Source organism: Saccopteryx bilineata, chromosome 5 (genome assembly GCF_036850765.1).
Source record: "Saccopteryx bilineata isolate mSacBil1 chromosome 5, mSacBil1_pri_phased_curated, whole genome shotgun sequence".
NCBI classification, from domain to species: Eukaryota; Metazoa; Chordata; class Mammalia; order Chiroptera; family Emballonuridae; genus Saccopteryx; species Saccopteryx bilineata.
This window is the reverse complement of record NC_089494.1, coordinates 198,456,652-198,479,802: the sequence shown is the minus strand read 5'-3', so window position 1 is coordinate 198,479,802 and position 23,151 is coordinate 198,456,652. Positions and strand designations below refer to the sequence as shown.

Sequence of the window (23,151 nt, the reverse complement as noted above, 5' to 3'; positions counted from 1 at the left end):
AATTTTCCTTGTCACTGACCTCCAATCTCACTGAAAGATATCACCACTCACCCACCTGCTGGAGTCAAAACCCTGGGTATTGTCCCTACTTTCGTCCTCCCTCACACTTCATGTTTAGTCCCACTGCTCTACCTACACACTAGATCTCAAATCCATCTTTTTCTCTCCCAACACTCTAGATGAAACTGTCATTATCTTTCATGTGGACTATTATAACTGCCTCTTTACCATTTTCTCACTTTTTCTTACAACCAAAGTGCCTTTCTATGTGTTTATTTGGCACAACCCATAATATGGAACTTTAAAATCCTTCAATGGTTTTTAATGTGTTGAATAAAACCCATACTCCTTTTCATGGCCTCTCAAACTCTGGAAAATATGATCCCTCTCTACCTCTCAAACTCCATTCCACACACCCCCACACCCCCCAGACATCTCCAGGCATCCTTTCAACTCCTCATAGACCAACTGTTCACACTGCAGGCATTCCCTCTTCCTGTAAGAGGCTGGCAAGAATAGCTCCTTCAGTTCTCAGCTTCAAGGTCACTTCCCCAGTCAAGCCTTTTCTGAAAATGAAGTACCTCTGCTTTCCCATAATCTCCTATCATTTCAAAATTCTTCTTCATTTATTCCATAGATACCACTTATCACTACTGGTAAACAATTTATCTTTTTATGATCTGGTCTCTACTAGATAAGACAAGAATATGTCTGTTCTGGTCATTGATATATATACCCAGCACTTAGTAAAAATACCTGGCCCATATTAAGTACTCCAATTTTTCTTGAATGAGCAAGTTATATAGCAGGCTAAAAAGACTAATTTTTGTACAATTAATTAAAATTAATTTTTGTAAAATTAATTTAAACTGTGTTTTAATTTAAACAAATTTAAAAGACTGATTTTCTCTCTCTTAAAAGTGTATAAATACACTTCACTGGTAGGTGTTTGATTTTTTTAAAGACCTATGATAATCTGTAAAGCAGTGAATTCATGTCAATTTATTACATAGGCAATATAGAATTTTAAGAATGATTTATTTCTATAAGTTAAAGAACTGCAATAAAATTATAAATATCTAAATAATTAGTTCATTTAATACACAGCTAGCTACTTTATATCATTAAAAACAAGTAAAATATTTTAATAAAAGCCTATTTTTAAATTTTATTTCCACTTGGACAAATGTATTTTATGAAGAAGGTCAGATTCAAGAGAGAATCATAAATTACTGTTACATTCTTTGGTACATATAAAATATATCCACAAGTTGCTCTTAACTGCGAGCTGACATGTTTCTAAGGAACAGAATATGGTGGTAGTGACTGTGAGTGACCAAATCATAAAGGCATTGAGGCTCCCCCTTGCTCTTTTCTTGGATTGCTTCGCCTGAAAGAAACCAACTTTCACGTTGTGAGAACACTCAAGTAGCCCTCTGGAGGGGTACACGTCAATAGAACTAATGCTTCCTGCTGACAGCCAGCAAGATACCGTGGGCCATCAGTCCATAGCCACATAAGTGAAGGATCTTCCAGGCCCACTCTAGCCCCAGATGGCCAAGCTGTAGGGCCGATGCTGGACATGGCCCTTCCCCATCCTCAGCCCCTGGCTCTGTGGTCACAGATCCTGGCCATGAGCAATGGAAGAGAGGGTAATAAAACTGCAGCTGAGGTTTTACTAAGGACAAAGGAACTGAGTCACCAGATATTATCAAGAAGAAACAGCTCAGAACAGCACATACACTCCCCCTCCACTCACCCTGCTCACCGCTTGTTTGCCCACAGAGTTTCACTTGAGCAACCCCTAGGGCTTGGCTATAAAAACCATGGCCCCTTCAACTGAGTGTGGAGCTTTCACCAACCTGCCGCCATTGGTGCTGCCCTTGTATGTAATAATCCATTTCATCTGGTCCCCCTGTGGTATCTTTGGGGTCTTTCAACAACACCAGATCAATTTTCTGGGACTGCACCTCCTGTGTTACACAAGCCAACATTTTGATTATAACCCCACGAGAGATTCTAACCCAGAACCATCTAGCGGAACCACTCTAAGTATTACATGACCCACAGACACTGAGATAATAAGTGCTCCTACGTTTTAGGATACTGTGTATTACATCAATAGGTAACTAATACATATTCATTCAGTAAACATTAATCTGTGCCTACTTCATCCCAGACACTGAGGAAAATTAAGACTCAAAGTATAGCTACCACGGAAGGGACAGAAATTAAGTAGTCTGGCAATACAGTAAAAGTGCTCTAAAAAGGTAAACAGAAGACTCTACCTGAGTATTTAGCACATCATACCAAATTTCAAAAGACAAAGGGAGGGGAAGATAAGAAAAGATGTTACAGGCTGAAAGAATATAAGGAGTAAAGTACACATGACAACACATGAAGGGACCAAGATAAAAGCACCAGTTGTTAAAGAAAGGTGTTAAACACATTCTCTGAGCTTTATCGAAAGGCAATAGGGAGACGCTGAGAATTTCAACAAGTTGAGTATAAGGAAGTCAGATTGCATTCTACAAAGAGGATTTTGTAGCATGGTAAAGAACTCCAAAGGACATTCCTCTAATACAGACAGACAGTAGAGAGGAAACTGTGGCCACTTGGTTTAGGCAGGATGATGACCAGAAATAAATTAGCATCAAGAAAGAAAAAAGCAATAGGTGAAATCTGTTGATATTAAAAAGCTATAAAGACAGAACTTTGTGGCCTGACCTGTGGTGGCGCAATGGATAAAGCGTGGACCTGGAATGCTGAGGTCGCTGGTTCAAAGCCCCAAAGTCACTGGCTCTGAGTGCAGGGTTACTGGCTTGAGAGGTGGAATCATCCACACAATCCCAAAAGCTTGCCAGCCTGAGCCCAAATGTTGCTAGCCTGCGCAAGGGAACACTGGCTCACCCCAGTCAGGACACATTTGAGAAGCAATCAATGTACAACTAAAGTGAAAGCAACTAAAAGTTGGTACGTCTTGCCCTCTTTCTCAATAAAAGACAAGACTTTGTGACTGTATTTGAAATTAAATGTCATCACTATCTCCAAAACTGCAAAAGGAAAAATCACAGTAATATGAAAATATTTAGAATAAAAGAAAAAATTTAATTAGTATATATGGCATCCTTCCAAATTAGAAAAGGAATCACCAATACATTCTGAAAATGGAAATGAATTTTAAAATCACAAGTCCTAAAATAAAGGGAGTATAAAGTCAATATGACGAAGGTATAAGTAGTTTTGCATCATTCTGACTCACTTCATCTAAAACCTTAATAGTCATTTATAACTGATAAGCACAACACTTTGTATATTTCTAACATTTTTTTTATTGCTGATATCAAGTTAGTTCTAATTATTTTCCCTTTTAAGATAAAAGAGGGAATTCTATTACCTCTCTCTGAGTGTGTTGAGTCAGGAGTCAGAATGCAACCTACTACTGTTATTTGGGGCAGAATTAACTAATTTACAACAAATCTTAAAAAGCTTAATTTATAATCCATTATCGTTACAAAATTTTTCTATTTTATAATTCCAAATCCCAAATAATTAATTTAAAAACAAAGTTAAAATATCTAATGGAAGACGCATTATTTTACAATAAAAGAAGGTACAAACCCACTCTGAAAAAAGTGGTAAAAATAAATTTTGTATATCAACAGAGAAATAAAATATCTTATGTTCTAATTTTCTAATCTTTATTGTACTTTAAAAGGACAAGAAATGAAGCCAGATATTTGTACACAAATGAACCCAATAAACAATCATTCCGATATGGCGTAAAAATTAAGAATCTGCCATTACTAGCTAGCTCCTTATTGAAAATGTTCCTCATGAAATACCAATATTTTCTTTTATAAAGTTCCTGAAGAGTTTCACTACGTAGATTACTTCTGGAACTAAAATAAAAGTGACATTTAATATAAAATTAAAGGATTGCTTCCTAAATTATGTAAGTAATTGGACTTTCCCATTCTTTTTACTCTTTCTGTGAGCAAGTACAAGCAATGTTTTTTTGATTTCATGCTTTCCTAATTTCTAAAGAAAATATAACTTCAATTAACCCCAAATTTGCTTGTTTTAATATTAATTTTCTGGTACACTAACTCAAACAGTATTCATTTGATATCTGCAGTTCTTTCTGGAGTACTGTCAACTAAATATAACTATGAAAAGCAAAATTTAAAGATACATATTAGAGGCCCTGGCTGGTTGGCTCGGTAAGGTGTCGGCCAGGTGTGCCAACGTCCTGGGTTTGATACCAGGTCAGGGCACACATGACAAGCAACCATCTGCTTGCTTCTCTTCCCCTTCCTCTCCCCCTCCTGCAGCCAGTGGCTTGGCTGGTCCAAGCATCGGCCCGGGAGCTGAGGACCTCAGATGTTTCAAACATTGGCCCCAAATGGGGGGTGAGGGGGAGGTGACAGGTGGATCTGGTAGGGGCATTTGAGAGTCTATCTCCCCTTTTCTCATTAAAAAAAAAAAAGAGATATACATTAGACACATCAGAAACATTTTAAAAGGCACCCATTAAAAATGATGAAAGAGCCAATTAAAAATAGAACATTTCATATACTAATCAAAACAATGTTGTTCTGGCTTGAGAATTGTCCACAGGATCCCAAAGCTCACAAGCTTGAGCCCAAAGGTTGCTGCCTTGAAAAGGGGACACTAGCTTAGCCCGAGTCAAGTCATATACAAGAAGCAATCAATGCACAACTAAAGTGAAAGCAACTACGAGTTGTTTCTCTCTCTCTCCCTCTCTCAAAAAAAGTTTTCACACCAACATAAACTGATACAGTACCACCTTCAAACTATATATCCACTGTTAAAATCAAGCATCCAATTCCACTGCCCAAACTAAAAGAGCAGCCTATAAATTAACCCAATTAAAGGGTTTTCATTTTTACAGTAAGAACCTGGCTTTCAAGACAACCTAAATTCACACATGGAAATAAAAACCAGGGCCCTGGCTGGTTGGCTCAGCGGTAGAGCGTTGGCCTGGAGTGTGGGGGACCCGGGTTCGATTCCCGGCCAGGGCACATAGGAGAAGCGCCTATTTGCTTCTCCACCCCCCCCTCCTTCCTCTCTGTCTCTCTCTTCCCCTCCCGCAGCCAAGGCTCCATTGGAGCAAAGATGGCCCGGGCGCTGGGGATGGCTCCTTGGCCTCTGCCCCAGGCGCAAGAGTGGCTCTGGTCGTGGCAGAGCGACGCCCCAGAGGGGCAGAGCATTGCCCCCTGGTGGGCAGAGCTTCGCCCCTGGTGGGCGTGCTGGGTGGATCCCAGTCGGGTGCATGCAGGAGTCTGTCACTCCCTGTTTCCAGCTTCAGAAAAATACAAAAACAAAAAACAAAAAAACCAGGTTTTCATTGCAGGCTTGAAGTCTTTATCTATTTCTATTGTATTTCTACTTCTATATCTATTATAGTTTAAAATTCATTAGATGAAGAATTCACTGACTTTTCCTTCCTAATAAAGTATTCTCATATGGTCATCAGCAAGTGACTGGTCAGCTTCTACTTAAGGAGAAGGGAAAGCTATTCTAAAACTCGAACGCTGTATTTCAACTGGGTTTCAATGTTATCAAGAATGTGGTTCCAAATAGAACACAGGCCCTTTAAAGGCAATGAAGAAATCCCAGAGCTCTCTGATCTCTAGTCATTCTTTCAAATTAATCATGGACTCTTGATAAATTAAAAATTAATATACTAAATTAATAAAACAATTTCCATGGAGGCTATCAAATGAAAGCAATATGATTTCAGTTTAAAGTAAGTGTAGTGCAAAGAAAACTGCATTAAGCAAATCAGAATTTCTGAATGTTTTCTCTGTTAGATTCTGGCTAGCAAACATCAGCTAGTTTATCTTCTTAAACTCACTGATAAAAGATGTTTGCTGGTTCTACTCTAATTAACTAACATTGAACCAGAGAAAAGAACTATATATACATACAAACATATATACTGTATATATATACAGTAAATAGTATTTATTGTGACCTGAAATAAGAGCTGTAACTTTAAATGCATAGATGAACCAGACCTCTTTGTGACCCATAGCAATATTATTAGTCGCTTACTTACTAGCTCTCTAACCTTATTTTTCTATCCACTTCCAATTTGTGGACATGGTAGAGTTACAAAGCCTGAAAGAAGTCAGGTCTGCTGCCAAAATTATTAAAAAGAGGCCAGAGCCACAGAGGCCAATTGGTCAAAACCTACAAAACTAATTCAAATCTTCCTCTTTACAAGGATAATTCACAATAACTGAAAACCTATGAATCTCAGTCATTTGGCAGAGGTGCTTTAAGAAGAATTGATAATTACAGAAGCTAGATGTTAGGTATAAAAGTGTTAATTTTAAGAATGTTTGAAATTTTCTGTAATAAAAAAGTTAAATACATTTGCATATTCTGTTTTTTAAATAGCAGGTTGTTATGGTTCAGGCTTTAAAAGTAAAATTAGGGGCACAGAAAATTATTCCTTTTTCTTTAGTATATATAACTTCCTCATTCCTTTACTCTTAAATACAACAAATTCATTCCAAATTCATTATATTTTTTCACAATAAGTCAAAATGCCTGGGCATTTTCTATTAATAATAGAAATCACTAGTAACTTTGACAACATAAAAAATTTTAATTTTTGAGTAGTATAAAACACCTTAAGCAAAATCAAAAGACAAATAAGAACAGTGGAACAAAATATTTGCAATATCCATTATAAATAAAGAACTAATATTCCTAATATACAAAACCCTTAATAACTAAAGAAAAAAGACCAGAACTCCTAGAGATAAATGGAAAAAGACATTTCCCGATACATATGGCACTTAATAGACATGAAAAATGTTAAAACTTGTCCCATAAGAAAAATTCGGAGATACTATTTCCTTCACCTTCAGACTGGCAAAAATTTTAAAATTATTTTATTTATTCATTTTTTTTTTTTAGAGAGGAGAGAGAGAGAGAGAGAGAGAGAAGGGGGAGGAGCTGGAAGCATCCACTCCCATATGTGCCTTGACCAGGCAAGCCCAGGGTTTCAAACTGGCAACCTCAGTGTTTCCAGGTTGACGCTTTATCCACTGCGCCACCACAGGTCAGGCAGACTGGCAAAAATTTTAAAGCTTGGCAATACACTCTCTTGGTAAGGCTGTGGGAAAACAGACACTCTCTTAGTACACTGCAGGTGGGAATGCACAACAGCACACCCTTATGAAAAGAAATCTGGTAACATCTAGCAAGACTATATATCCATTTACCCTTTAACCAAGAAATCCCACTCTTAATATTTATGCTGAAGGTACATCTCCAACAGTATAAAGACATATGTACCAGGCTATTCATTGCTGCACTCTGTAACTGCAAAATACTAGCAAATACCAGACACCCAATTATATGAATAAACTGGCATAATTCACACGGAAGAATGACAACACTCTCTATGAATTGATATAAAATTATTTACAGGGTATATTATTTTCAGTGAAAACAGCTAAGTGTCAAAGTGCTTATACAGATAGCACACTATAACCCTTTGTGTTACAAAAAAGGAAATGAGAAAAGATACATACACCTGCTAACTACAAAGAAAAATCAGAAGGCTAAACAAGAAACTAAAGAAATTAGTTATCGACAAGGGTGGGGTATTGTTTTTGCTTTTTGTTTTTGTAGTGGTACAGGTAAAGCAACTCTGAAACTCTTTTACACAATACTCATTTACAGCAAATGAAGAAAAATGTTAGTATTGTTAGGAGCCATGTTCACACTATAGAAAAAGAATTGGAGAAACCAGTGTGAACTCACATTTCTAAAATATAAATCTGTGTTCAAACAGATATATATGTTACATAAGCAATTGCATGCAAATAACTAAATACATAGAATATATATATATATATATATATATATATATTTTTTTTTTTGTATTTTTCTGAAGCTGGAAACAGGGAGAGACAGTCAGACAGACTCCCGCATGTGCCCCACCGGGATCCACCCGGCACACACACCACGGGCGGGATGCTCTGCCCACCAGGGGGCAATGCTCTGCCCCTCCCAGGCGTCGCTCTGCCAGGACCAGAGCCACTCTGGCGCCTGGGGCAAAGGCCAAGGAGCCATCCCCAGCACCCGGGCCATCTTTGCTCCAATGGAGCCTTGGCTGCGGGAGGGGAAGAGAGAGACAGAGAGGAAGGAGGGGGGGTGGAGAAGCTAATGGGCGCTTCTCCTATGTGCCCTGGCCGGGAATCGAACCCGAGTTCCCCGCACGCCAGGCCGACGCTCTACCGCTGAGCCAACTGGCCAGGGCCAAATACATAGGATATTATGTGTCTGTATCAAGATACGTATATTTTCTAGCTTTGTCCCCTCATAGGGCCCAGAAACAAAGAAATTTAGCAGAAAAGTATGTACCAAGTGTCCAGATCTTGGTTCCTAATACTATTCATTAAAAAGGAAGAGGGCTCCTAGAATGACTGATTCTTGGGCTGGGCAGAGACGGTACACGAACCTTATTATTAAAAATGGAAATAATGAGCCTGACCTATGGTGGCGCAGTGGATAAAGCGTCGACCTGGAAATGCTGAGGTCACCGGTTCAAAACCCTGGGCTTGCCTGGTCAAGGCACATATGGGAGTTGATGCTTCCAGCTCCTCCCCCCTTCTCTCTCTCTGTGTCTCTCTCTCCTCTCTCTCCCTCTCTGTCTCTCTTTTCTCTCTAAAAATGAATAAATTTAAAAAAAAATTTTTTAAATGGAAATAATGAAGTGCTCAAAAAAAATAAGGGCATGTGAAAGGATATAAGTGCTACATGAAGAAAGAGGGTCCTACTGGTGAGATATGGGACAATTTCAACACTAAAATATTTAAGGACGTTAACAAATAGTTAATCATTGGGGAAAAATAGGAATCCATGAATTCAGTCATAAATAAAGTGATACATATAGATGAATAAATAAACGCTGAGTAATGGTAAGCAAAAGTAGAGGAAGTGCCAGAAAAACATCATTTAACAACCATAACAGTAAACACTGGTTCAAGGAAGTTCTCACCAATGAATCCTATATACACAGGATGAAATTTTGATAAGCAGGATATTTTGATCGTCTTAAAGTAACTCCTTACAGACTGCTTCTTAATTGTAAAATTAGACAGTGAAAACAGGGAAACAGGTCATTAAGTTTATAACACAAATGAGGGGTAAATGGATACTGTGTACTTCCGGATGAGAAGTGCTAAGAAAGTTACACTGTTATGTAATACTTCACCAGAAGTGCTTAACTAAATCTTATTATGAGAAACTTTAAGATAAACCAAAGATAAGAATATACTATTAAACAAAGAGGGGGGGACGGTGACTGTTTACAGTTGACCCTTAAACAACATGGGTTTGAACCATGAGGGTCCACTTGCATATAAATTTTTTTCAATAATAGACTGGAAGATTTTTTTAGAAATTTGTGATAACATGAAAAAACACACAGCTGAACCACATAGCCAGAAAATATCAAAAAAAAATTAAGAAAAAGTTAGATATATCATGAATGAATAACATGTATGTATTTTCTATTCCTTATTCTTTTCTTTTTTTTTTTTTTTTTTTTTTTTCATTTTTCTGAAGCTGGAAACAGGGAGAGACAGTCAGACAGACTCCCGCATGCGCCCGACCGGGATCCACCCGGCACGCCCACCATGGGGCGACGCTCTGCCCACCAGGGGGCGATGCTCTGCCCATCCTGGGCGTCGCCATGTTGCGACCAGAGCCACTCTAGCGCCTGGGGCAGAGGCCACAGAGCCATCCCCAGCGCCCGGGCCATCTTTGCTCCAATGGAGCCTTGGCTGCGGGAGGGGACGAGAGAGACAGAGAGGAAAGTGCGGCGGAGGGGTGGAGAAGCAAATGGGCGCTTCTCCTGTGTGCCCTGGCCGGGAATCGAACCCGGGTCCTCCGCACGCTAGGCCGACGCTCTACCGCTGAGCCAACCGGCCAGGGCCTCCTTATTCTTTTCTTAGTAATACTTTCTTTCCTCTAGGTCACAGTGGTCAGCAAAGTCATTAGTCCACAGAGCCAAATGTCAACAGTACAACGATTGAAATTTCTTTTGAGAGCCAAATTTTTAAAACTTAAACTATACAGGTAGGTACATTCCTTATCGAGGTAGCGCCTGCATGTGGTATTTCGTGGAAGAGCCACACTCAAGAGGCCAAAGAGTTGCATGTGGCTCGCAAGCCGCAGTTTACCAACCAAGGCTCTAGTATCTTATTTTAAGAATATAATATATAATACACATAACATATAAAATATGTGTTATTTGACTATGTTATCGATAAGGTTATTAGTAGTTAAATTTTGGGAAAGCCAAAAGTTATATGTAGATTTTCAACTGTACAGGATCAGGACCACTAACCCCCCATGGTGGTCAAGGATCAACTGTACTTTAAAAATGTCAATGTAATAAATGACAAAGAAAAGTTCAAAAGAACTGAGGGTTAAAAAGATTAAAGGTTTCTATAGACATGACATCTAAATGCAAGATATGATCACAGACTAAATTCTGGACCAAAGGGCAGAAATTTTCTACAGAGAACATTTATTTGATCAACTGACAAAATGGAAAACAACTGATAAAGTAATATAACAATGTAAAATCTATTGAATTTTTTGCCTGTTGTGTAAGAGATTACCCTTATTCTTGGGAAACCCAAACTAAGGTATTAGTGATTACTGTATACTTCTCTAGTTATTTAGGTTTTTAAAAGTGTTCTCTAAGCAATGGTTTGTTTTCACCATAGAACTGAATACTTCTTAGCTAATTAGATCTAAAGAACTATGATATATTTTATGTAACTCAAATGATTCAATGAATGCAAGCATGTGTATTTACAAATATATACACAGAAACATTCACTCACAAAGTGAATAATACAGCAGCTGGGCCCTGGCCGGGTAGCTCGGTTGGTTAGAACATTGAACCTGAAGCACAGAGGCTACCAGTTCAATCCCGTCAGGGCACATACAGGAACAGACTGATGTTCCTGTTATCTCTCTCCCTTCTTCTCTCTCTCTTCCACTCTATCTAAAATCAATAAAATAAACATTAGCCTGACCAGGCGGTGGCGCAATGGATAGAGCATGGGACTGGAACATGGAGGACCCAGGTTTGAAACCCCAAGGTTGTCAGCTTGAGCGTGGGCTCATCTGGTTTGAGCAAGGCTCACCAGCTTGAGCCCAAGGTTGCTGGCTTGAGCAAAGGGGCACTCACTCTGCTGTAGTTGCCCCCACCACCACCAGTCAAGGCACATATGAGAAAGCAATCAACGGACAACTAAGGTGTCGCAAAGAAGGACTGATTCTTCTCATCTCTCTCCCTCTCTCTGTCCCTATCTGCCTCCCCCTCTCTGTCTGTCACAAATGAAATAAAATAAACATTTAAAAAAATCTGTTCTAAAAAAAAAAAACACCCAAAAAAGAAAAAAACCTGGCAGGACAAAAAGTTAACAATAGGTGAATCTGGACAGTGGTACATGGATGTTAACATTCTCACAAATTCTCTGCAGGTTTGAAATTATTTCCGAAAAACATCATTATATTCAAAATCTGAAAACATTATTTTTCTCCCTAAATTCTATTTCATTTTTCTGTAATTTCTACATAGCTGAACAGGTCCAGAGGCAACCAGTCACCTAGCTAGACATTTGGCAGTTAACCTAGATTCTAGCTCAATTCACTTCTTCCCTTCCCTTAACTCTTCACCCTCAAAAGGAACATTGAACGTATCTTAAGGGAATATCTCTTATACAGTGTGTCCGTAAAGTCATGGTGCACTTTTGACCGGTCACAGGAAAGCAACAAAAGACAATAGAAATGTGAAATCTGCACCAAATAAAAGGAAAACTCTCTCAGTTTCATACATATTCAGTGCAGGTCGATGTGGGCTCACGCAGATTCTTTAGGGCTCCTTAGGTAGCTATCCCGTATAGCCTCTACAGACTCGTTACTGACTGATGGCCTACCAGAACGGGGTTTCTCCATCAAACTGCCGGTTTCCTTCAACTGCTTATCCTATGTGGTGGCACTTCGTTATAAACGCACCAATATTCACGTTGCACTTTGGTCACGGATTCAAATTTAGCGAGCCACAGAACACACTGAACTTTTCTCTGTACTGTCCACATCTTGACTGGCATGGCCGTGGGCTGCTCCGCTGTATACACGGTGTTACATCATCATCTGCGCATGCGCACATGCTGCCACATCATCCTACAGAAACTGGGAGGGTTTTCCTTTTATTTGGTGCAGATTTCACATTTCTATCATCTTTCGTTGCTTTCCTGTGACCAGTCAAAAGTGCACCATGACTTTACGGACACACTGTATTTGTCCTTTTTTCTCCAATCATACTGAACTGGTTCAGGGCCTAATCACTTAGCACCTCTCCTCTGATTTACTGCTCCAATCTACAAATGATCATCACCTTTCCTCCAGTCTTGGCTCTAAACCATTCTCCAAATGGCTACAGTATGCACTCCCCCAGATGAAATGTGATCATGTCACATTCTATATTTCTCAATTTGTCCTGAATATAGGTAGAAAAGAACTCATAGGATCAACTTTAAAATCCCAACATTACTAAAATATATTACCTTAGATCTTGAGAAGCAAACAAGAATTATTGCACAGAGACTGAAAAGCTAGTGTAACATAATTATAAACTCAGTCATGAAACAACGGCAGGAGGCTTTTTGGACTCAATCTTAAAGAACCAGCTATTAAGCAATATGCTCAGTGTCCCTTACACGAATAACCTGGGATAGAAACTCTGGAAGAGAATGTCCTTACTAAGAAAGAACGGAAGGGAAAGGTAGGAAAAGTAAAAAAAAAAGGGGGAAAGAAATGGAAAAGTTGAGAAGTAGGGATGGAAATGGTAGAGATGGTAAGAGAAAGGGAATGAAGAAGAAAAGTCTGTTCACTAAAATTTCACAGGAAAGATACTTATCTAGTAGTAAAAAGTCAACATTTTGAGAATTAACTGAGCCTCTTTCATCTGTTCCTGATGGAACTGAACATAACCAGAAAAAGTTCTTGCTTTATGTCTTTATGAATATATGAGGTTTTGTCAGAAGTTACTTGAGAACATTATTGATAACCAAAATAGATTCTATGAGTACTAAAAATATTTATAAGCAAATATGCGATCATGTTTATACTGCTTTCATTTTGTCAATTCTTTCTTCTCAGTTCAAGGCATCAATATAAAACTACATATTATATAAAACTACAGACATATAAAATGCATCTATGCATATTACATGGTGGGGCAAAAGTACTGTAGGTTTATAATTTGAGTACATGAAAGAATTTATTATTATATTATTTATTAACTATTGTATTATTTTCCATATGAACTATAAACCTGCTATTGTGCCCTGTATGTACAAAAGTTATACAATATATATTTATATCTGGACTCTAGGATCCCACTTCTGCAGCTATAGCTGTAGATTTTAGATATCAGTAATAGCTTCAAGTAACTTTCTAATTCAAGCTGCACAATAAAAATATTTTATTTTAAAAATTACATAGCTTTTTTAAAATTTGGAATTTTATTTATTGATTGATTGATTTTACAGAAAGAGTAAGGGATATAGAGAGAGAATTTTTATATGCAACATTAATTTGGTCTTCCACTTATTTATGCATTTACTGGTTGATTCTTGTACGTGCCCTGACTGGGGATCAAACCTGCAACCTTGGTGGATTGGAACAGTGCTCTAACAGTCTAACCAACCAGGGCAAAAAACATTTATTTTATAAATATCAACACTTCTTGATATATTACACTAAGAATATAAAATACATGGCAAGATATACACTAAAGAGTGCATTAAACAATTTCGTTCTCAGAACAAAAAGCTTACTTCTAATAGTTCTTTTCCAGTTTAAAAAGATTCTAATCCCCTGTCCTAGAACTAGAACATTACTATGAACCTGTTCTGTTAGGAATTAAAAACAAAATCAAAAAGGAAAAAAACAAAATAAAAGTAATGAAGATTAAGTCTCAGCATGTACTCCTCTGCCCACAAGTTTTGTTTTAATAACCACATTGTCTTTTTTAATAACCAGTAACATTTGTCCTTCAAACTTTACTTTAAAAACCTTAATCTCTGAGAGAGAGAATATGTAGGGGGAAGGGAAAGAGGGAGGACAGAGGGAGGGGAAGGAGTGAGAAGGTAAAGGGAGAGAATCAAAGAGCAGCTTACAGATGGACTCCTTTGCTCAGATTTTTACAGGGTTAAACATGTAAATATATGGCCAATAGAACAGCAAGAATTTTTATATGCAACAAAATTGTTTAATCTACTCTCCAGACATAATGCTTCAAGAATTAAATGATAGGTCCTGGCTGGTTTGCTCAGTGGTAGAGCATCGGCCCAGCGTGCAGATGTCCTGGGTTCAATTCCCAGCCAGGGCACACAGGAGAAGTAACCATCTGCTTCTCTGCCTTTCCCCTTCTCCCTTCCCTCTCTCTATCTCTCTCTCCTCTTCTCGCAAGTTGGCCCCAATGCTACAGTAATATTTTATAGTAATTAAATATATAGAAATATAGAAGATATATAGAAAGAAATAAGGATATAATATTAAAAGCCATTAAGGCAAATGAATAAGGCTACACCCTCTGGGTGGGAGCTAATCTAGTATGTAGGGCTATGATAGAAAAGATCTAGTGTGTAGGGATATGATAGGAAACATTATGCCTTCAGCACAGGGCCCAGTTGGTGTGTGTGTGTTTAAAAGTTATATAGATAAAAGAGAGTTCCCTGGGAGGAACTCCCAAAAAGTGGTTTGATGTGATACAGATTAACACCTGTTAGAAGACATAGGCTAGAAAGGGTACTATAGCCAAGAGGCCCCGAGCTGCAGTTAGCAGCCCGGACTCCAACGTTGAATGTGGACTGTCTCCACACTGCTCTTATCAAGACAGCCAAGAGGAGCACACAGACGGGGCCCCGTTAAGCTGTACCCAGGCATGCCACAGGATTTGTAAGTAATAAACTGCCTGTGTGATTCTTGCAAATAACTTGTGTCTCGGTCGTGTCTCTCCTCCAGTGGCAACTGGTCTCGGTACCAATAAGGCAAAATCCTCATAGCCACCTCAAGAGGAGTCTCAGGCTGCCAGCCCTGCTGTTAAGCAGGAGTGTCCCATTGCACGGAGAAGTCAAATCAGGGACACCTAGGAACTAAGGATGGCTCCAGGACCTCACCTCAGGTGCTAAAACAGTTCAGTTCTGAGCAACGCCCCATATAGGCAGAGCATCACCTCCTAGTGGGCTTGCCTGGTGGATCCTAGTTGGGGTGCATGCAGGAATCTTTCTACTGCCCTGCTTCTCACTTAAGAGAAAAAAAATTTTAATAAAAAAAAGAATTAAATGAAAGCTAAAAATTAAAATGTTTGACCTATCTTCTATTCCACTGGGAAATGTGCTCACACAGGACTCTGAGCTTACAAAAACAGTTTGTCTGCCTGTTTAGCTTTTGTAAAAAATGGGAGAAGGAAACATCAATTGAGTCTTTCTATTTAAAGATAATCAGACCCTTAGTAAAGTCTTAACCCATATGCAATGCTAATAATACATACTCTTACCCATCCACTCCATACACCATGCCCAAACTATCAAAATAAAAAATTCCAACTGGGTAACAGATTAATAGCCCTTTAACTCTAGGAGTTAGATGGTATTTTTTCCTATAATCAAGTTGCAAAATATTTACTGAGCTTTAGTTCCTTTATAAAATTGTTTAATATAAAACAAGTTCCCATTAGCTACATCCAAAGTATTTAAGCTGCAAATACTCATCTAGCCCCACTGATTGTAGATTACAGCCCTGAGACATCAATGAATAATTATTCTCTACACAAAAGCATATTTACAAAAGTTTTACACTAACTTATTCTAGTTTCTTAAAAGGTAGATTTCTTTAATGTTATTTTATAGGAAACCATCACTATAGAGATTACTTCCATGTGTAAGAAATGTAAATCACTACATAACTATATCCATACTTTATATCCTAGGCATTTGCTAAGTTTCCTCATACTTTTACACAGGGATTTCACATTTATTTGAGGATCTAACGGGATCCTCACGATAATTCTGTGAAAAATAAAAAACAAAAACCAACACTTGCCAAGTACTTCTACATGCCAGGCTCCACATTCAGCATTTTGCATCAATCCTCTCTTTAACCCTAACAATAATCACATGAAACTGATATTATCAATCCCTTTTTACATAGAAAACCATTGAGAATAAGTAGCCCAAGGTCACATGCAAGCAAACAGATGAACCACCTGCTTTAGAAACAGGCCTGCCTTCCTCGGAAGCAGCTGTTCTTTCCCTTAGGCCAGTGGTTCTCAAACTTTCTGAAGTCGGGGAGCATGTAAAATCCTACAAATAATTGTAGGCTCACTATATACATATTTCTGAAAAATGTTATAACAAGTCAAGTATTAAAGAAAAATATATAAAGTCCAAGCGTGCTTTTATGGTAATTAAACAAAATAAATACCACAAAATTAAATTTATTTTGACTTTAAAAACACTTTTATGTTACATTTTTTGGGTTATGCTTTTTAGAATTAATAAAAACGAGTTAAAAAAAAATGTTATCTTTTTATATATAGAGATACATTCTTAGTAAGATTTAGTAAATTTGGCAGGTCCCAGCACGAATGTGTTAAGTTTTTTCATTCTTGTGTTTATGAGAAACATGAGCCTGATCTGTCCTAGTGATTTCTTCAATGTTTGGGCATATATTTGAAAGGCACACTCTCATTTCCTCATCAATACATTGAAGAATTCTTCTTTCTTTACCCTTAATTGTGTTGAGTGCAGAAAACCCCCACCATACATATCATCTTAACTTTACACCAAACAAAGGATAGAAGAAACTTGCCTCTAGTCCAGGGGTCCCCAAACTTTTTACACAGGGGGCCAGTTTACTGTCCTTCAGACCGTTGGGAGGGCCAGACTATAAAAAAAAACTATGAACAAATCCCTATGCACACTGCACATATCTTATTTTAAAGTAAAAAAACAAAACGGGAACAAATACAATATTTAAAATAAAGAACAAGTAAATTTAAATCAACAAACTGACCAGTATTTCAATGGGAACTATGCTCCTCTCACTGACCACCAATGAAAGAGGTGCCCCTTCTGGAAGTGTGGCAGGGGCCAGATAAATGGCCTCAGGAGGCCGCATGAGGTCCGCAGGGCCGTAGTTTGGGGACCCCTGCTCTAGTCTTTCTGGGGAACATGGGGGGTAGTGTAAACAATTCAGTACCACAGCTTTTACAGCTTTTGCAACCTAATCAGGCAAGTGAGGTGGGGGGTTGGGCAGACTGTCAGCTTACAGCCAATTCTCCACACCTCTGTCCCCCAAAAATCTAAACTCCAAAAACTGTTGGTGTTTTGGTCCCCGACAGGCACATATTTCTCTGGAATACCATAGGGCGCACCTGGAAATCTTCTAGGGTGCACCAGTGTGCCCTGGCACACACTTTGAGAACCACTGGACTACACACACACACACACACACACACACACACACACACACTCATGGCACTGCCCCAATACAAGCGAGCAAACCTAGAAACATTTGTTACAAAATTGTTTGCTCAACATTGGGCTTAACCCTTTGAATAGTACGACGATCATGTACATCCTTGTACCTCCTGACCATCCAGAGTACGACTGATTTATTTTAAAAATGTGTAAAGCAACATTTAAAAAAGGCAAATGTATGTTTTTCTTGTTTCCATAATTGGTTATCAAATGAACATGATTTTAAGTTAATAAAACTAACTGAAACTAATTTCATTTTTTGAAAAAAACAAAACTCACTCCCAGGGGTCAGCAAGCATGAAAAAAACTCACTACTGAAAAGGTTAAAAGGAAAATACTTAAAAAACATTGGACAGTTTCCACTTGCTTTTAGATTTCTAGTATTTTTGCGTGTGTGTGACAGAGACAGAGAGGGGGACAGATATGGACAGACAGACAAGAAGGGAGAGAAATGAGAAGCATCAATTCTTCGTTGCGGCACCTTAGTTGTTCACTGATTGCTTTCACATGTTCTTGACTGGGGCAGAAATAAGAAACTTCACCCTTTGGCCTACAATGTGCTAAATGCTAAATCTTAGGTGGGTTACCACTCTAAATTAGGTTGTAGAAGAAATCACAAAATTACAACACTGCTCCCTTTTTCTCCTCTATGAACAAATATATCTTATACAACAACACTTTAAACATGTTACCAAAGATGAAAATCTGTGGTGATGCTGCACAAATATTTTGTTAAACTATATAGTTTATAGTCTCCATTAGAATTTTTTTACATAAAGGTAAAAGAAAGGTAAAGGAATAAATTACATTTTCATAAAATCTTTAAAATATTTGCATATACCTTATACAATCTCACAGATGATCTCTTTTCTGTTAATTCTATGACGGATATATTTTATTTTATTTATTTATTATTTTTTTCTTTTTTCTTTTTTCTGAAGCTGGAAACAGGGAGAGACAGTCAGACAGACTCCCGCATGTGCCCGACCGGGATCCACCCGGCACGCCCACCATGGGGCGACGCTCTGCCCACCAGGGGCGATGCTCTGCCCATCCTGGGCATCGCCATATTGCGACCAGAGTCACTCTAGCGCCTGAGGCAGAGGCCACAGAGCCATGCCCAGCGCCCGGGCCATCTTTGCTCCAATGGAGCCTTGGCTGCGGGAGGGGAAGAGAGAGACAGAGAGGAAAGCGCGGCGGAGGGGTGGAGAAGCAAATGGGCGCTTCTCCTATGTGCCCTGGCCGGGAATCGAACCCGGGTCCTCCGCACGCTAGGTCGACGCTCTACCGCTGAGCCAACCGGCCAGGGCGGATATATTTTATTTTTAAAAGGACAAACCACTCTCAGAGACTCAGTTCTTAGGCAAAGCATGCATAAAGGAGTACAAAGTACCTAATGAAAAAGTAAAAATGAAAACTAAGGTCACCACACCGTTTTTTGCTGCAATACACCAGAGAGAGAACACTTTAAATATTTTAAGAACCAATGCTTTATTCAAAACATAGTTATAGGCCTGACCTGTGGTGGTGCAGTGGATAAAGCGTCGACCTGGAAATGCTGAGGTCGCCAGTTCGAAACCCTGGGCTTGCCTGGTTAAAGCACATATGGGAGTTGATGCTTCCAGCTCCTCCCCCCTGTCTCTCTCTCCTCTCTCTGTCTCTCTCTCTCTCCCTCTCTCTCCTCTCTAAAATGAATAAAAAAATAAAAACAAAACATAATTATAATATATAACTGAAAACTCATTCATATAAGTTCACAGTCCATTCTCCACTATTAAATTAGACTTAAAATGTATCACCATTCCAGCTATTAAATATAAGATATTGAAAAATAAGTTTGCCACAAAATCATGACACCCACAAAGGTAAGAAGAATCAGAGTTAATTCAAATTCACTTTAAAATGTATCAAAACCTGAAGTCCAAACATTTCTTCATAGATACTGTATTTTTCGCTCCATAAGACCTACCTGACCATAAGACACACCTAGGGTTTTAAGGAGGAAAATAAGAAAAAAAATATTCTGAACCAAATGGTGTGTTAAAATGTTTAATAAAATACCATATTTTTTGCTCCATAAGACACACGGCATTTTCTCCTCAACTTTTGGGGAGAACAAGTGCGTGTTATGGGGCAAAAAATATAGTAATTGTTTGCTTCGGTTACTATACTAAAGATACTTTCTTCCTATAGTAAGGCCCTTCTTAGTTAGAGAAGTGGCCCTTTCCCCACATGCTGATGAGGCAGCTCTGTTGTGAAGGGTCCTTCCGAAGACAGGAAGACAGCGACAAGACAAATGAATTCTCTCTTTGGCAAGTTAGGATTTAGCATATGATAATCAAAATAATTAGCTATGGGGGCCAATAGCTAACTAAGCTTTACACCCCCCCCCACTGACCTTTGTACACTGATAAGAAAGCTGAGAAAATCATTTGGCAGAGAAATGAAAAGAGTAAGAATAACTCCAGAAAAGGAAATGTAGGCTGTACTTCCTGTACTTGAGTTCTACAGTTTTGAGTACCAGGATAATTGTTCTCAAAATAATTTTCTTAAGAAAAGGTAAATATGGACATCTACTTAAAGAATTTCCAAAGGAAACAAATAAATTAAATTAGTATACTAAATACCAAAAATGTGATTAGGACATTGCAAAAACTGGGATTCAATTACAAATCAATAGATTCCTCCCCAAAAGATGTTAATATTATATAGGGTCACCTGAGAAGACAGAACTAGTCATTCTACTCCAAACATGTTTTATTAGTCTGTATTTGCTTACTTTTCTCAGTAATAGGATAAAACACTGGAAGTCCATGTTTAATATAGTGAATATAATCAAATATACGTTCAAATACATAAAAAGTGTTTCATATTCTTTTAGGGAAAAAAGAAAGTGCTGTCTTTCTTCATGTGTAAAGGAGTGAGGATAGAAAGGCAAAGACCCGTCTGAGTCCTGGAGATAGACTCCTATGTTTGAATCCCGGTCCTGCCATTTCCTAATCCTGTGACCTCAGCAAGCAACTTCTGCCTGGTATTAGCAGCATGAAATCAGGATGATAATAGAATGAATCTTGTAGAGCTGTTATGAAAAATAAATGATGTAATATATACAAAAAACTAGCACACAGTAAATTGTTTACTATTATTTTTACTGCTTTTAACTAATATGCAAGGGAAGAGGACAGATTTCATTAACTGTGAAATCATAAAACTAAATTCCTTGAAGAGGGCCACTCTTCAGCAGATGCAAAAAGAGAAAAACACATAGATAGATGTATGATCCACAAATTAGGAGATAAAGGTAAATGCACATTAAGAAAATCACAACCCTATTGTGCGACACCTCAACAATAAGTAAGAGGTGTTCTTCCATGAGGGATAGCTTACTTTCTGATTAACACTGTGTAAAAGCTTTTCAACAATCCCTGACCATAGAAAAAGCCCTTATTCCTGAATGCCCACACAGGTAGATACAGCAAAGCCTCCACATAATCTACTAAAGACAGAAAATGTAAATCTTTAAAAGATTTTTTAAAAAATAGACCAAATCCTAGCTCTGATCTCAGAAAGTTTGAATTTTGAACCACACTGATTCAGAGGAACTAAAACAATTCATTGCTATGGTTTGATACCTTATGGAGTAGGTAAAATTATTTGCTTAAGAAAGATTTCAAAATATTCTAAGGAGAAAAACATTTCTTGTATCATGCATACATGATACATGACTTACAAAACATGAAGTAAAATCAAATACAAAAGAATAAAACTAGCCTGACCAGGCCATGGCGCAGTGGGTAGAGCATTGGCCTGGGATGCTGAGGACCCAGGCTCAAAACTCTGAGGTCTCCGGCCTGAGCTGAGCGTAGGATCACAGACATGACCCAAGGTTGCTGGCTTGAGCAAGGAGTCACTGGCTCTGCTGGAGCCCTTCCGCTCCACCCCTCATCAGGGCACATATTAGAAAGCAATCAATAAACAACTAAGGTGCTTTAACTATGAGTTGATGCTTCTCATCCCTCTCCCTTCCTGTCTGTCTGTCCCTCCCTTAAAGAAAAAAAAAAGGAAACTGAAAGGTAAAAAAATGTGAAAGACAATGAGGGAAGGCAGACCATTACAAGTAATTTCAGTTTTTTGAAAGGGAGAAAAAACAAAATATCACCCTGGCTAGTTGGCTTAGCGGTAGAGCATCAGCCTGGCATGTAGATATCCCAGGTTCAATTCCCCATCAGGGAACACAGGACAAGCGCCCATCTGCTTCTCCACCCCTCCCCACTATCGCTTCTCTGTCTCTCTCTCTCCCCTACCTCCTCCTCCTACAGCCATGGCTCCATTGGAGTGAGTTGACCCTAAGCACTGAGGATGGCTCCATGGCCTCCACCTTAGGTGCTAAAAAGAGCTCGGTTGCTGAGCAACGAAGCAACACGCCAGATAGGCAGAGCAGCGCCCCCTAGTGAGCCTGGCAGGTAGATCACGGTCAGGGTGCATGCAGGAGTCTGTCTCTGCCTCCCTTCCTCTCACTGAATTAAAAACAAACAAACAAATAAAACCCAAAACATCCTAATTGTTTTAAGAAATCCCAAATGAGTAAGTTAAAAATAAAAAAGCAAACAATTTAAAAGGGCCTGTACTTCTTTTCATATATGTTTTGAAATCAAATAATTCTGTAACTCACATTCTACTTCAGCATATTAACATTCACAACAATTCTCAGTCAAAAATTACTGAATCTTTACTTTCACAATGTGATTCCCTAGGCTTTTTGAGGTTCCTCACCCATTATACACAAAAAAGATAATAAAGCAGCTTGAGAGCTAATTATTCTGACACCCCCCCCCCACTTCTTCTCATCTTGGATTATTGCTATAATACCTTCAAATGACAAACTCTTAAGGAGAGCAGCAGCCTTCTTTGTTTTCATTTATATAAAGCACACACACACACAAAATGTGCTCAGGCAAAGGTAAAGCAGATGCCTGACCAAATTAGGAGCAAAATGTACATGAGCAGGTGATGTCCTCCTAAATTCCATATTTCCCTCAATTCAGACATAGATCCTTTTTCAAAAGGAGAAAGAAGGTTAGCTTACTCAGGTTGCTACAGTCATCTCACAACCAGATTAATACACTTAAAGATGACTTTCACCCTGGCCGGTTGGCTCAGTGGTAGAGCGTCAGCCTGGTGTGCAGAAGTCCTGGGTTCGATTCCCGGCCAGGGCACACAGGAGAAGTGCCTATCTGCTTCTCCACCCCTCCCCCTCTCTTTCCTCTCTGTCTCTCTCTTCCCCTCCCGCAGCGAGGTTCCATTGGAGCAAAGATGGCCCGGGCGCTGGGGATGGCTCCTTGGCCTCTGCCCTAGGCGCTGGAGTGGCTCTAGTCACGACAGTGTGACACCCCGGAGGGGCAGAGCATCGCTCCCTGGTGGGCAGAGCATCGCCCCCTGGTGGGCATGCGGGAGTCTGTCTGACTGTCTCTCCCCGTTTCTAGCTTCAGAAAAAAAAAAAAAAGATGACTTTCAGTAGAGGTCTTCATAAAGC

General features: G+C 38.9%; 1 protein-coding gene across 7 annotated transcripts in view; it reads right to left on the bottom strand.

Moving 5' to 3' along the window:
* Window positions 1–23,151, bottom strand: part of WDFY3 (WD repeat and FYVE domain containing 3) — a 281,383-nt gene that overhangs the window by 227,078 nt on the left and 31,154 nt on the right. The window lies entirely within an intron of this gene.